This window comes from Suricata suricatta, chromosome 2 (assembly GCF_006229205.1).
Source record: "Suricata suricatta isolate VVHF042 chromosome 2, meerkat_22Aug2017_6uvM2_HiC, whole genome shotgun sequence".
NCBI classification, from domain to species: Eukaryota; Metazoa; Chordata; class Mammalia; order Carnivora; family Herpestidae; genus Suricata; species Suricata suricatta.
The window spans coordinates 124,207,233-124,223,343 of NC_043701.1; positions in this window are offsets into that span (position 1 = coordinate 124,207,233).

The window sequence follows — 16,111 nt, forward strand, 5'->3', positions numbered from 1 at the left end:
CCACTGATCTAGAGCATAGTATTGTCATGTTCTTTGTATAAGAAAGGAAAAGAGAAGGTGGGAAATCGTGTATATGTTTCTTGGGGATGGCATACAGGAGATGGAGGGAACAAACTGAAGTTATTTGTTTATTCTGAAATTTATTGGTTTTTGTCTTTTGCTTTCTGTTTAACAGAAAGCTTTGGTTTTACTATGATAATTTTTTTTATTTAAAAGTTTGTTTCTGCTTATTTATTATTGAGACAGGGAAACAAAGCATGAGTGGAAGAAGGGCAGAGACAGAGGGAGATATACAATCTGAAGCATGCTCCAGGCTCTGAGATGTCAGCACAGAGCCTGACATGGGTCCCGCACCCATAAACTGTGAGATCATGCCCTGAGCCGAAGTCAGTTGCTCAATCGGCTGAGCCACCCAGGTGCCCCTATGCTAATGCTATTTCTATCAGCTCCCCCAAATATTGTCTAAAAGTACATAGCAATATGGTATTGAGTTTTGTATTATTTACAGTTATTTTGGTGGCAGGCAAGAGGCATGGATTTTGACTACTTATGCCAACGTGGGGGATTGGAATGATTAGGAATACTTACATAACTGAAGAAAAAGCTAAAGATCTAGCCTTCTGGGAAGACCACTACATGGGCAGTTCCTGGAGCCTCTCAGCCCTAAGACCTCCACCCTGTGTTTCTCTAGTCAAGTTCTAAATGCCAAGGAAGGCTCAAATTGACTCAGTTTGGCTCAGGTGTCTGCCAGCTATGGTCAAGAGGTGAATAAAGCCACTGGGAGCTCACCTCTGTGATTGGTAGTGATTCCAAGTAAAGGAGGATTGTCAGAAGCTTAGCAGTCATATCAATTGATACCTACTCTATTCATCAATAAATTGTGGTCTAGTTTAATCCAAGATTAAGTTTCAAGAAATACAAGTGTAGAGGAAATAGGAAAGTCACAGCTCAGGAGAAGAAGTCCACTGGAGGATTACATTTAGGGGTTGGGTTAGTTGTGGCTCAAATGGGAAGGTGATTTCAAAGGATTGTGGTTTTATGGTATTTACCCTCACATAACTGGTAAAGGATCCACTGTAAGAACTATGTAACTAGCTAAAGTAAGGCTTAATATATGGCTGGCAGGCCACAGAATGGATGGGGTCAGACCTAGAGCAGGATCTCTCCAGTTGAGCACATTTGGGTTTGGATAATTCTTTGCTGTGTGTGTGTGTGTGTGTGTGTGTGTGTGTGTGTGTATTTGTGTTTGTGTGCATGTGTATATGCACGTGTGTCTTGAGGGTGCCCTGTGCATTTTAGGATGCTTCTGCCCTAATAGGTACCAGTAATGACAAAAATGTCTCCAGACATTGCCAAATGTACCCTGCAGAGCAAAATTGTCCCTGGTTGAGCATCACTGACCTAGAGCATGATTGATAAGTGACTGGTTCAGTTTACAAGTGATTATTGAGCTCTCACTGTATGCATTGTGGTAGTCACTGGGGTTACAGAGATGATTGAGACAAATCCCCACCCTTCAAACAGCTCATTCCTTACTGGGAAAACCAGACACAACCAGTGCTGTTATTTCTCTATTATAGTATCAGCACCCAGCATATTCCCTAAACATATTACCTGCTTAGATATATATTGAAGGAATAAATGAAAATACATCCTTTATTACCTGTTTGACCTAGGACACGTTCTATAATCTCAAGGAATCTCAGTGTCCTCAAATATAAAACAGGGGTAACAATACAGGGCTAGAGTGAGGTTTAAGTAAAATAACACATGCTTGGAAAATGATGGGCACTCAAAAGAGAATTTTTATGAAATGGAAGTGTAAAATGTTAATTGGGATCTTTCACTTTTCCCCTGGAATTGATGACAATCACCCACACAGTGCCATATATTCTAAATTTAGGGAAGGCCTCACCACAGCTTTTATACAGAGAGGCTATCCCAGTGGCCTACTTGGTGTAAAATTCACCAAGTGCTACGCCCTCTACAGTCAAGCGTGCCAAAGAAATTCAACCCATCAAGTAAGGCATAGGAGATGCTGGTCCTGGGGAATGATACTGTGTGTGAAGTTGCAGGAATGTGGAGAAAGGTGTAGGAGAGAGAGAGTGGGCCTGACAGGCGGAGAGCCCAGGAACAGGGGGTGTCTACAACACTGGTAAGAATAGCTGGGGTTTGCATCAGCTCACTGAGGCCCCAGAGGAGGAGTACAGACTGTACAGAGGAGTGGGTGGCTGAGGAGTAGACTTGCATAGGGGCTGAGGGTTAAACCATATTTAGGGGCCATGGATAGAGGAGGAGGCCAAGTTGTGTCAGCATCATCCACAGGAAAGGGCCCTCAGGGGTCTTCAGAAAGAATAAAAGATGGACCCACAAGAAAGAGCCACCATTTCACCAAAACATGCACATACTGCAAAACACATAGAACATGCAACAAGGAGACAGGAAATTCAAGACCATGGACAAATGGATGGCCCAGTTGTATGAGATGAACAAGGGTTTACAGCAATAACAGAATTGAATAAAGGCTGAACTCATGCAAAGTGGCAGGGCTTCTGGTCTAGGATCCTTAAATTCCCTCTTACTAGGATCAGGATCAGTCTCCAAGTCAGGATGAGGCTGAGCCTGAGCTGAATGGAGACTCCAGGGCTGCCAAGCAGGGGATGGGACTGGTCATTACCCTCAGTCCAGTTGCACAGAAGTTTTATGCTTGTGTTGCATGCTTGCTGTTCTTATACAGAAACCTCGGACTTCTACAAGAAAAAGGGTCTCACCTTGCATTCTATCAATAGCTCCAGAGGGAGTCTTCATTTCCAAAGGTAATTGCTGCAAACATGTTACACAATATCATTCATTACTTGCTAGGATTGAGTGTTGAAAGTACATTTCACAAGATAATGAAGTTGTTTCCCAGGACTAAAATAACTGGTTATCTGACTCTTAGGTTCATCCCACATTAGATGTATTACACACACAACTGTCAAAATAAATAACTTACTTGGGATGTGTCAGAGCTCACAACAAGCTGATGAGAAATGTGTAGGGTTGTAGAAAGCAAATCAGAGAGGCTGTGTGAGTGAGGGGAAAATAATGGTCCGTGTCAGCAAAGGGACAGCCTAGCATGAGAGATGAAAGCCTGGTGAGATTCTAAAATGCCCGCATTCCCTTTCCCGCAGGTTTCAGTGAACAAATAGGGCCACATGTGGTCACACCAAAAGTATCAGTTTGAAATGAATTCCCAGCTGCAGTGGTGTCTCATGAAGCTGGCTCTGTAATTTACAAAGGTGACAGCCAAAGCCATAAAACTAAAATGTGGGTTTTCAATCAGGTAGCGCAAGACAAGTGGGGGGAAATCATATGCTAGTTGGGCAAATACATTTTTATCAGGCAACAGGTGTCACTAAAAAAAAAAAAAAAGAACCAGGAAGACTTGCAGGCTTGGATTTTTAGCCTTATTTGTTGAATGGAAAATTATTTTTAAGAGGGATTTAGAGAATATTCAGAGTAGCTTCCAAGTGGAAATGACAAGGTTAGGGAGGCATGGGAAAACTAAGTGATGATGATGAAGGAGGCGGAGGAGGAGGAAGAGGAGAACTAAATCTTTCCCAGGACAGCTAAATAAGAAAAAGCCAAACATGACATAAACAAAGTATGTACAAATAAATAGGCTCAATTAGAAGAGCTGGTAAGGGTGGGGAAGGTGAACGTGAGCAAACATCCTAGCATTGGCAACGTTCTGTTAGTGGCAGCAGTCATGTATTACATGTGTCATCTTTGTTGGATGACACTGTGTAATAAAACACCCCTTAGTGGAGTGGCACAGCAGTATCACTGGTGTGCACTGAAAGAACTCCAGTTGATGGAGCGTCGTTCAAGCCCATGACCATGTGGAGCGCCATGCTCTCTCTGTCTTTGTGCTGACACCGTTTGAAATTCATCAAGTGCTGGCAGTTGGTGTAGGCATTGGAGGCCATGGGTCCCCCTCCTGAACTCTTCATCTTTTCCATCTCTCAACAAGACCAATCCGGTTCAGGCAATTTTGGGATTCAACCATCAAGATCTTTGCTTTGCCAAAAGACAAAGAGGAGGAAAATGAGCAGAGGAAGAGAAGTCCGGGAAGAGAGAGCTATAGTGAGCATGAATGAGGCTGTATTACGGTTGTTTTTTCATCTTCAATAATAAAGCTTTCATGAGCAATGCTATTACAATAAAATTAATAAAGAGAATCATGGTGGTGAGGAAAGGGTCATGGACTTTGGGAGCAGATAACAATGGATCGAAACCCTACTTATGGCAAATTGGCATATCTGTCTAAGTTGGTGTCCTATTGAAGTAATATGTATTTTGAATGTCACAAAGATTAAATTAATGAGGTTCACCTTTACAGAGTGCTTTCTACATGTGAGGACTTGTGTAGAAGTATGCAGGATCTCAGTCATCATCATCTTATGAGATGGAAACCATAATTCTCTCCATTTTAAACAGGGAGAGGCTATGAGAGAGGAAGTACCCTCTGTGAGATCACAGAGCCAGGAAGTGGTGGAACTGGGATTTGAACTAGGTCTGTTTGGCTTCAGAATCTCTCCCCACATAAAAATGCCCAGTTCGGCCCCTGACACATAGTGAGCACCTAGTATACGGTAGCTCCTATTATTATTACAACTATGTAGCACCTATTAAAATAACTTTTATTATTATCATATTCTGGAACAAGAAGGGATGTAAGCAAAATAAAGTAAGTGTTGTTGTTGTGGTGTCTTCTTCATAATAGAAAGTATGGAATGCCCTGCCAAGCTCACATAGGCATTTTGCCCAGGGAATCGTGAGCGCTTTCACTTTACAGGGAAATGAATCAAGTGAACAAAGGCAAACAGCTGAGAAATTTCTCTTATCTAAAAAGGCTTAGAGAAATCTGTTGCTTTGGCTGGCACGAAAACACGAGGTTCCTTGAGGATGCTGGTGTTTCTGCTGTGGCGTCCTAACATCTGTAAATAGAGGCTCTGTTGGAAAGATGAGGGGTGGATTAGATTTTCCAAGAACTGCCTTTCACAAACCCAACAATATTCATTATAAGAGTACAAATAACATCAAACTTAATCTAAAATGAAAAGCTTTTATTTATTGGAAAAATTAAGAGGTACAAGCTCTCCGAGGGAACTCTGATGTGCCTGCCGCAGTTCAGATTTTCTTTGGACTGGGTTTGCTTGGATAGTTTATTTCCTTCTGCAGTTGCACATTTCAGTGTAAGAAATCATTGATATTTTTAAGGAGGCAATTTATCAGAAACAGCTCCTATTAAAACTTGTATACTTAATTTCTTAATTAAGGGAATAAGAATTATTGAGGTCTGATAAAAGAGGTTTTTGCTTTTTCTTTTCAAACAACAGTAGAAAAATAGGCCAGGTGATTAGTAATCTATTTTTAGGACTGGATGAGTCAGTTTTACTCCTAAGGAGGAAAAGGGTTTAATCTATTTGTAGAACTTGATCATAGCCCAGGGCCATTTGTCACTGTAGGTTAAAAACCTCAGTGCTAACTTCCTACTTTAAACAGCCTAGACTAATCCCTTTGGAAATCCAATCTTTTTACCTCATCAGCAGATGGCACCAGACATCTTTAGGGGGGAGAAGAGGTGAATGGAAATGTTTACTTTCTGGTGTTTCATTAAAAAAAATAAATCCATTTAGAATGCTAAATACTGAGGGAATGAAATGTACAGAGAAATTGAACCAGTTTCCATGTTCAACAACCTCGGAGCATTCCTTTGTCCATGTCCTGGATCAACTTCGTATTTTCTAAAAGATTAAATCTGATATCCCAGGAAAAGAGAATCTTTCTAAAGTCTTTTTTAAATTGTAGTAATATATATGTTATACTTATATATTTATAGATAATACATTTATGTAATTATATAAAAATTATATATATTTGCTTATATATAAACATAATATATTACATATAAGTATATAATATAATAATATATAAATATATAATATAAACATAATATAAATAAATATATGTTATATTGTATAATTTATATAATATATATTTATATTTATATAATAGACATATAACATAAATTATATTATAATTTATATGTTTGCATATAATATATATTTATATATTTACCATTTTAGCCACTTCAGGTATATAATTCAGTAGCATAATTGCATCTATGATGCTATATAGCCATTACCAATATTTCCAGAACATTTTCATCATCCCAGCTAGAAACTTTGTATCCATCTGATGTTATTTAAAAATAACTTTTTATTTTGAGATAATGATACATTTACAAAAGGTTGCAAAGATGGTCCTATGTATACCTCACCCAGTTACTTCCAATGGTTATAGCTTATGTAACTCTAGTTCAGTACCAAAAGCAGGAAAATTGACATTGACACAATGTATATATGTATAGGTCTTTTCCCCCAGCTTTACTGAGATATAATTGACATATAACATTCTGCAAATTAATGTTTTTTAATGTTGATTTATTTTTGAGAGACAGGCAGGCAGACAGATAGACACAGAGTGTGAGTGGGGGAGGAGCAGAGTGTTAGGAGTCGGGGAGGCACAGAATCCAAAGCAGGCTCCAGGCTCTGAGCTGTCAGCACAGAGCCCAATGCAGGGCTTGAACCCATAAAACATGAGATCATGACCAGAGCCGAAGTTGGACACTTAACGAACTGTGCCACCCAGGTACACGGCCATTGTACACATTTTTAAAAATTTTTAACGTTTTTATTTATTATTGAGAGACAGAGAGAGACAGAGCATGAGTATGGGAGGGACAGAGAGAGGGGGAGACACAGAATCTGAAAGAGGCTCCAGGCTCTGAGCTGTCAGCACAGAGCCCAAAACGGGCTTGAACTCACAAATTGTGAGATAATGACCAGAACTGAAATCAGATGCTTAACCAACTGAGTCACCCAGGCGCCCCCATTGTGTAAATTTAAGGTATGCAGTGTGATGATTTGATATACTTATATACTGTGAAATGTTTACCATATGAAGTTGGTTAACACATCCAACACCTCACATACTTGTCCTTGTGGGGTGTGTGTGTGTGTGTGTGTGTGTTGAGAACATTTACTCTTTTAGCAGCTTTCAAGTGTATAATACAGTATGTTAATTATGGTCACAATGCATTAGATCCCCAGAACTTATCCATCTTGTATGTAGAAATTTGTTCCTTTTGGTAACATCTTCTCACTTCCCCTACCATGCAGCCCTTGGCAACACAATCTTTTCTGTTTCCAGAAGTTCAGCACCTCTAGATACCACATATAAATGATATCATACAGTATTAATCTCTTTGTCTGATTTTTTTTTACTTAATATAATGCCCTCAGTTTTATCCATGTTGCTACAAATGGTAGGATTTCCTGCTTTATTATTCCTGCATAATATTCCATTGTATACATACCACATTTTCTTTATTCATTCATCCATCAGTGGACATTTACATTGTTTCCATGTCTTAAATATTGTGACTAATACTGCAGTGAGCATGTGAGTATAAATATCTCCTCAAGATGGAGATTTAATTTCCTTTGGATGAATACCCAGAAGTGGGTTTGCTGAATCATGTGATAGTTTTGTTTAACTTTTTGAGGAACCTCCATAATGTTTCCCATAGTGATTGAACAATTTACATGCTCACCAATAGTGCAGTGTACTCTTTTATCGACATTTTTTACAGCATGTGTTATTTCTTATCTTTCTGATACATAGATCTATGCCATTTTATCATATGTGTATATTTGTATAACCATCACTATTATCAAGATATAAACCAGTTGAATGAACTGTACAAACTTCACCTCCCTTAAAAGTCTGTTACCCTCCTGTGTTTATAATAGAATTGCCTTACATACTGACTCTACATATGTTGAGAATCACATCTCACATGTTACCTTTTAGGCTTCAACTGTCAAACCTAATTTAGAAAACCCAAGAAGAGAAGAATGTATTGTATTTACCCATATCTTTGTTCTTTCTGTTATTGTTTGTTACTAGATGTTACAAGATTCCTTTTTTAATCATTTCCTTTCTGTTTCAAGAACTTCCTACCTAGAAGGTTTACTTGTGGCATATTCTCTTAGTTTTCCTTCATCTTCAATGTCTTAATTTCTCCTTTATTCCTGAGAGATAACTTTGCTGCATATAGATTTTAAGGTTGACAGTTCTTTGATTTTAGCACACAAAAAAATGTGTTACTTCCCTCTGACCTCCATAGTTTCAGATGAGAAATCCACAGTTTGGAATTGTTTTAACCCTGTAGGTAAGTTGTCTTTTTCCTCCTGTTATTCCAGTATATTTTTTTCTTTGTTTTTGTAAGGTTGATTATAATGAATCTTGGCATGGATTTCTTTGTTTTTGTTCTGTTTGGGATTCACTAAGCTTCTTGAACCTGTAGGTTTATGTCTGTTGCCAAATTTGAAATACTGTTTAGCCCCACCCTCTTTCTCCTCTTCTGGGATTCCAATGATATGAATGTTAGATCTTTTGTTATACTTCTTTTGTTAAGGATTCTACAAATCCTTCAGGATTGGTTCATTTTTTTTCAGTCTGTGTAACCTCTGTTGTTCAGATTGAGTCATTTCAATTGTTCTTTCTTTCTTTCTCTCTCTCTTTCTTTCTCTCCCTTTCTTTCTTTCTTTCTTTCTTCCTTCCTTCCTTCCTTCCTTCCTTCCTTCCTTCCTTCCTTCCTTCCTTCCTTCCTTTTTCTTTCTTTCTTTCTTTCTTTCTTTCTTTCTTTCTTTCTTTCTTTCTTTTCTTTTCTTTTCTTTTCTTTTCTTTCTTTCCTGTCTTCTCCATTCTGCTAGTGAGTCCATACATTGACTTTCCTGTTTTGTCTATAGTATAGTTCTAAAATATTCATTTGATTCCTCTTTATGTTTTCCTTTTTTTTGCTGAGTTTCTATTTTTATGTTTTAAGTGTAATTGTAATTGCTTATAAAAACATTTTTATGATGATTGCTTTAAAATTCTTGTTGGATAATTTTTACATCTGTATCATGTTGTTGGCATCTGTTAATTGTCTATTCTTGCCCAAGTTTAGACTTTCCTGGTTCTTGGCATGATGATTTATTGTATCCTGGACATCTTGAGTATTATGTTATGAAATCTGGATGTTATTGAAATCTTCTATTTTAGCAGGCCTTCTTTGATACCAAACTGACAGGTGAAGGAAGATCTTTCTTGTTACCAACAAGTAGAGATAGATGTCTAAGTTCCTCACTTGGCCTCCATTGATATAACCATGTCATTCCTTGGATCCCAAGGTTTCTAGCTTGTCTACCTTCTTCCTGTCACCTTTCAATGTCTAGTTATATTTACTTTCTATATAATGTGCAGGAATTTTGGCTGTACATGGTGACAGGAATAAGGAGAACTATATTACATTATCTTGGTCTTGAACTAGAAATCTTAGAATCATTTTATTTCATTTTTGTTCTGTAGTTACTAAAGCACAGGATCCAAGTAAAACTACAGAAATGATAATGTTTTTGGCTGGAAATTTAGATCTACCAGTGTACTAACTTCTTTCTAAATTGTGCACTTTGGGAGAAACTAGCACCCATTTGTCAATGATTGTTTCTACCATATAAAGTAATGGCAGGCTTTTCATTTTTGTGAAAAAGTATAAGAAAGGAAATTAATATTTTTTCTTAAAAATATCAACTGAGTTTTTTTCTATTCTTAGAAAATATTTAAAGAGTCTGTCTTTTTAACACAGCTGAAAACTTGGGGATTATATCCTCATTCTAAATTTTCTGTGCTTCACAGGGAAGAATCAAGCTCTAAAGTGACAATGTCAGTGAAAAGTTTAAATAAAGGTGCTCTGGAAAAGGATGGAATTCATAGTTTTCAGTGTGTTTTATTTTCCCTCTTGACTAGAAGAAAGCTGCTGAGTTATAGGCCTTAACTATCATGTCATAGGGAAAGCAGTGAAGGTTGACTACACCTGCTAATTACAGACCAAACTCAGCAGGAAAAGTCAATTGCTACCAGTGATCCAGAGAAACCACAGCCTTTCCTTAAAATGGAAATATCCACACTGTAGCCCCAAAGGTAGAAATAGATTTAAGAGCCCTTAGTTTTAAATGCCATGATTTCCAGCCTCAATGATGCTCTGGAGAGGACATCATAATTTTTCTGTAAAGGGCCAAATAATAAATATTTTCATCTTCTTTGGGCACACAGTCTGTTTCAACTACTTAACTCCTCCATTACATCAAGGTAGAAGGCAAGATAATGCATAAACAAATGAATGTGGCTTTTTTCCAATAAAAAATTATTTATAAAACCAGGCAGCAAGCCAGATATGGCCAATTCATTCATGGTTTGCTCATCCCTGGTAAATACTGTATGGCAGCATACTTTATTGAATATGAATTTATATCTTTCTGGAGATGATGTATAAACAGTTCTTTCATGCTTCTTTGACTTGTGCATTTTAAAAGAGCAGAAGCAGAAGTTGACTGAAATCAACTTTTCTTCCTACTTATTCTGAAATCCAAGACTGGCGCCTTGGATACAAACTGGTGTCTGGAAGCCCAAGTGTGGTCAATGACCTACTTGCTTGGCCCAAATGATGTTTTGAAGGCATTTGAATTAGTAACTAGTATTTGACAATCAGGATGTTTCACATAAAAATTAAGATTGCTGACTTTTCTAGAAAAAGTGGCATGACTAGCAAGCTGGGGCCTGTCGCCCTCAAGGCCACAACTGGCTGAAGCAGAGTCACAGATGCCCCTTTTGGATTGACACCTCAGGTCCACCCTTCCCCATTGTCTTCTGAAATGAATTCCTCCAGGGTCAGTTGCCATTTATCATTCGTCTTTGACTTTCTTTTATAGTAAAGGATTATTTCTTCATCCTAGTGACTGTGCCAGTGTCCATGCTTACAGGTAGAAACTTGGGGCTCTTTTTTCCTACCTGCTATCCTGGGGCAGTCTTAGATGAGAATGGAAGAAAAATGACTTTAACAGGAAAAGAGAAAGATGAGATTTCTCTAAACTGGCAAGTGTAAGGGGAGCTCTGGGACCTAAGAGGGGTGGGCCAGCATTGTGCCCTGGGGGTCTGGTGAGTTTAAAACTTGTTGCAAATCCTTTGACATCGTGCACTTGGAACTGGGCTGGATTTTGTGATTGCCTCAAGGGGCAGAATGTGATAGTAGTGATACTGGGTGACTTCTGAGGCAAGAAACCAAATCCACTTATGGTGGTTTCTCCTGGCGCAACCACTGTGGGAGCCTTCCCCAACCACATAAAGAGTCTGACTCCTGGGAAGTCACTGTGCAGAAAGATTATGTAGGGATCACAGTGAGACCGATGCTGGAAGAGTTCCAGATGTTCTCTGTTTCCCAGCTTTTTGAACACTTTCAATTATATCCCAGATAGGTCAGCAAGAAGCCTTCAAGATGATGCGAGCCCCAAACACCTTCTGATTGCACCTTCATGAAAAACTCTGAGGGAGAGACTCCTAGCTGACTGAGCCTCGCCAGCTCCCAGAGCAAGATAGGTGATGACTGTTGTTTTCAGTCACTGTTCTGGTGCAGTGTTTTATGCAATAGCAGGTAAGCAGGACAGTAGGAATGTCAAAGTGAATGAGAAAACTCCAGAGGCATGACTGCTCAGTGCAAGGTGATTTCTTTCTTTTGGTAGAGAACCTGGATACAGGAAGGAAGCAATTGGCTTTCAAGAGACTACTGTGGGGTTGGAGCAGGGCCTGAGGACCAGAGGTCCCGTTTTCCTAGCATTACACAAATCTGGGGCAACTTTTAGAAAGAAAGACAGAAGGGGAAAAGAAGGGAAGAAGTCTAAATTTATTTTATCAAAGACAATTTAAAAAGCAATATTTCTTAAACATTCTAATTTGAGACCTGGGCTCAAATTTGTATGAAAAAGAAAGCTCTTGTTTTGCCCACTATCTACAACAACACCCCTTGTTCCCCTTCAGCCAGTTACAAGTTTGCTAACACAATGGGTGCAGTGGCCAAAAATGTGACATTGGCATTAGATGACATCAACTCTAACAAATATAGTGAATGAAATATAAGTGAAGAAAAATATTTTTGGAGGGAAGAGGTCTTGGAGACAGAAGAGTAAGGTCATGAAATAACTGATTCTTGATTCTGCCCTCCCTCCCTTCTGCTCATATCTCTAAGGGCATTTAATGTGAATTTGGATCTGGGGCAAATGCCACAGTAATCTACTTATAGACAATATCAGGTTCCTTTGCAAAACCAGTTTGACAGTTTTGACTAACATGTTTATGGGTTATTTTGACTGACCTGATTGTTTTGCTAAAGGCTATTTTAGAAGCCATATTTCACTCATTTATGTTGTCTGAGTTTCATGAGTAAGAATGTATGAATGCGGAAGAAAAGACAGTTTTTTTTCTTTTTGTCTTATTGAAATCTCTTAAAAATGAGAAAAAGGAAAATCCATAGATTGGTTGAACAATTCTAATATTTGTGTATATTTTCTTTAGAGAATGAATTGCAAAGTTAATTTGAAAATAAGCATTGGCTTACTGATGGGTGTTGGCTAGGATTACGATTATTCAGACCTGTACGTGGTGTGTGTGTGTCTGTGTGTGTGCATACACATGTATTTGAGTATATTTGTGTGCATGTGTGAGCATGTACATATATGTGTGTAAGCACTTCTTGCTTTGTTTTCCTGTCCAGTGGTGTGGAGGAAGAGTTTGACGGTCCTCAGCAAGTTCTCTGAACTTCTTTCCACTTTGTGTAGTTGCATTTTAAGCAAACATATGCATCGAACAGAGAGGTATTTTACTAAAGGTCCCCCAGCTTGTTTGGGCTTCTAAGTACAGTTTCTTGAAATCAAAACAGTTTGGATATAGAAATTGGCTTCAGATTGTTTTAGAAAAGAAAGGTGGTAAGTTCAGAGCCTCTCTGAAAAAAGAGGATTTTTCAAAGCAATCAAGGAAGGATCCTGCAGGGAGACTTAAAAGTGAGAGAAGAGGGCTTTGATGAGGCCCCAGAAAGCTTTCCTGCAAATGAAGAACAGCTAAATGAGCCATTTATAGGCAAATAACAGAAGAACTGAAGGAAAGAAAAGGAAGGGATTGTTGGTTTGGTTTTGTTTTTGTTTTTGTTCTGTTTGTTTTTTTGGTTCAGTCCAAATAATATGGGTAATGCTAAGTTTGGCCGTAGCAGAAATGAGAAACACTAAGACTCTTAAATGCTATTTCCAAACCTTCTGTTGAGAGCAAGAGGAAGAACCCAGGAAAGATGGCCGAGTGTTCTGACAAATCAGAAGTCTTCCCCAAGTGGATTGTTGGATTCTCTGTTATCTCCCCTCTTCCAATGAGCCAGTCATTCCTATGACCTCAGCTTTATCAAAGCTTTGGGAAAAAATAAGGATTGTAGGCTTTGTGCAAAATAAATTATCCTCAATCAGTGGGCCCTTATATTAAACAAGTAGGTGTCTTAAGAGACTGCCATATGCAAAATGCAGAAAAAGAAAGCAGCCAAAACTAAGACATACTTTTCCGTGGAAAACAATACTTTACACAGAGTTGACCTCCGTCCTACGTATTAAGATGATACAGTGGCTCAAGCAGAGGAATACAATCAAGTCTGGGAGGAGCACAGGGAAATTGGAAGCAGACTATTTTGTTAGTCTCCTATAAAGTCATCGTCATTTCATCTGTGGTAATGAGACCTGGGCCATCTGCACCTGAGTCACCCTGGACCTCCCTGAATACTTCTAATGACAGGGGATAGCCAGAAGTCTGTTGGAGGTCAGAAGAGAGATGCAGGGATTCTGACCCCCTCACCTGACTATGGCAAGAAAAGAGCGCTCTTAGCTCACAGAAGTTCATTCTTGTCACAGAATGTGGAGAAAATTACCTCAGAATCAAGCCGTGGGCCTCTAAAGGGTCATAAATTCAGGATAGGAGATGATTCCAGAAGGCAAGGAATTCTTTCTCTGTTAATTCGCATCCTTTAAGACAGTCCACAATAAAATAGTTGTTAGCAACAAGATGAGTGGTTCCAGAAAGTAGCATGGGTGGAAATAAAGGGTTCCCTCTTTGGTTTCAGTCAACTATAAGCAGATGAAGAAAGAATTCTCAGAAAAAAATGCAAATAGAAAAACTGCGCACACACACACACACACACACACACACACACGCAAAAGAAACTTGAGCATTTTATTAGATACCCAGTTTAAAAAATAACCTCCAAGGACCCATCAAACCTAACCAAGATAAAATCAGAAGTCTTATTCCTAGCTTTCAATTAAAATAGCAACATTTATAATTACTGTATGATGCAGCGACCCAATTTTCACAAACAACCAGAATGTTGCTTTTAAAGGCAACCGTGTCGGAAAGAAATGAATTCTGCACAAATCAGTCAAGATTTCATGCACCATTTCTATAGCAACTAGAAGCAAAAGAGTTACAAGGCTTGGTGACAGGAGATTCAGAGTAGGAAAAAGCAGACCACTTCAGGTTGTTTATCAAGTTCCATAAAATAATAAAAGCTGTTAATCTCATTGGACTTCCTAAATGAGATTTTTAAAAGTCCTTCACAGGTTTTTATCAATATTATCTAAGCAATGAGTTTCCAGCCTGGCACCCTTGAACATCTCAGAATGCCCAGAGGTAACGATGGGCCCTCAAGGTATTTGCAGTGTTTCAAAAAGCCTAATACAAATAGGACATTTATCTGTGTAGCCCTGAGTTGTAAACCCATGTAATCCAGTATCTGCATGGAAACACAGTCACACAAAGCATAGGACTAAAAAATAATAATAAAAACAGGAGTAGTCTTCTTTATCCAGGACACTTGAACAATTATTACTAATCCTGGCAACATTTCAGTGTCTCCCTTTCTCTCCCCCACAGATTTTTTGGCCTTTCGCCATTCCAGAGCGTTTCACTCACCAGGAGCCCCCTAATGTGCTCTCTCTGCTGGCTGCCCTAGGGAATTTTCCTCTTTGAATCCCACTTTTTTCCCCAGCCTGGTTTCCCCCCATCTGTTTATTAGGGAGCTCTCTTTACCTTGTCTCATAATCTTCTCCTCCCTTTTCTGCTCCTCAGTTCTTGTCTGGCTGTCCATGTTCTCATTTCTGCCTCATACAGTGTAGGAAAGCGCGCTCTGCTCCGAGGTGGAAATATGTGCAAACAGGGATGGCCTGACATCTTTTCATTTATTGAGTGGAGATGTATACACTAGCAGTTTGGGCATTTCGCAACAGCATGGAATGGAATCTTGTGTGCTAACTCAGGGCAGAGGGACTTAGAAAATGGAGAAAATACTTTCTCCATAACCGTTCTTCCTTTAGAGGCAGCCCTGTGGGACCTGCAGGGACTCTGGCTAGAAAACACATCATTTAAAAAACACAGTAGTGGCTCTGCCTGGGTGGCTCATCGGTAAAGTGGCTGGCTCATGAGATCGAGCCCCATGTCGGGCTCCATGCTGGCAGCGCAGAGGCTGGTTTAGAGCCTCTCTCCCTTTCTCTGCCCCTCCTCTACTCGCGCTCTCAAAATAAACACACACCCCCCACTGTAGCTGTTATGTCCCTGACCACTGGTTTGGCACTGTCCCACGGAGTCACCTTTCAGGTGTATGTACTGTATCTTCCCAGTCCGATTGCGTCCCCCTTGGAGACAGGAGACAAGGACTCAGGAGACTTCCGCACCACAATACAGGATGCCAGTCAGTTAGCTGGCGTTTTATAAATACCATAGCATTTATGATACCAGAGATCACGGTGCCTAATTTTTCTAGAAAATCTATTTTTCCTAGCATTTCCTGAAGTGTGTGCAAAAGTGGCATTAATTCTATAAAATATTCTGCAATAAAAGTAATCTGTACAGATTATTGCAAAAGGCTAAAGCTATACATACCGCTTTGGGAATTCATGACACTGGCTGGTCTAGAGTTTAACTTGTCTAACTCAACATATCTCAAACTTAGTTGGTCGCAAAATCTCCTTCCTCTCTCAAAACCCCCTTCAACACCCCTGGTTGAATGTGGGCCTCCTTCAGATTTTTGGCCTAGAATCACATCATAAGCCAGGAGATGAGCCTCAGATAAAATCCTTTTCTTGTGGCTTTTCTCTTT